Raw genomic sequence first — 474 nt, forward strand, 5'->3', positions numbered from 1 at the left:
AGGACGACATCGTCACTTTTGTGAAGAACGAGCTGAAGAAGATCCAGAAGGTTCTGAGCGCAGATTACCCAGAATGCTTAGCGAGTCAGAAAAAGGATGAGGAGGTGTTGGACGGTGAGGATGAAGAGCAGAGGAGGAGCAGCAGAGCAGCATTTCTGAAGATCACACTGCACCTTCAGAGGAGAATGAAGCGGAGGGCTGGCGCAGGACTCTGAGAGCAGTAAGAGGATTTAACAATTTTAAAAAAAAAATTGCATTAAAATAATACTAGTATTTGAATGTGAAAATATGTTCATTTGAACTTATGATTTTTTTTCTTGTTGTGTGTTCCATTAGGGAAGCTCATTCTGAAGTTTTCAAGCGTAAACTCAAATCTAACCAGCGGAAGACGTTCCAGTGTATGTTTGAGGGGATTCCTAAAGCAGGAAACCCAACCCTTCTGAATCAGATGTTCACAGAGATCTACCTCATGGA

The sequence above is a fragment of the Etheostoma spectabile genome, chromosome 15, assembly GCF_008692095.1.
Source record: "Etheostoma spectabile isolate EspeVRDwgs_2016 chromosome 15, UIUC_Espe_1.0, whole genome shotgun sequence".
Taxonomy (NCBI): domain Eukaryota; kingdom Metazoa; phylum Chordata; class Actinopteri; order Perciformes; family Percidae; genus Etheostoma; species Etheostoma spectabile.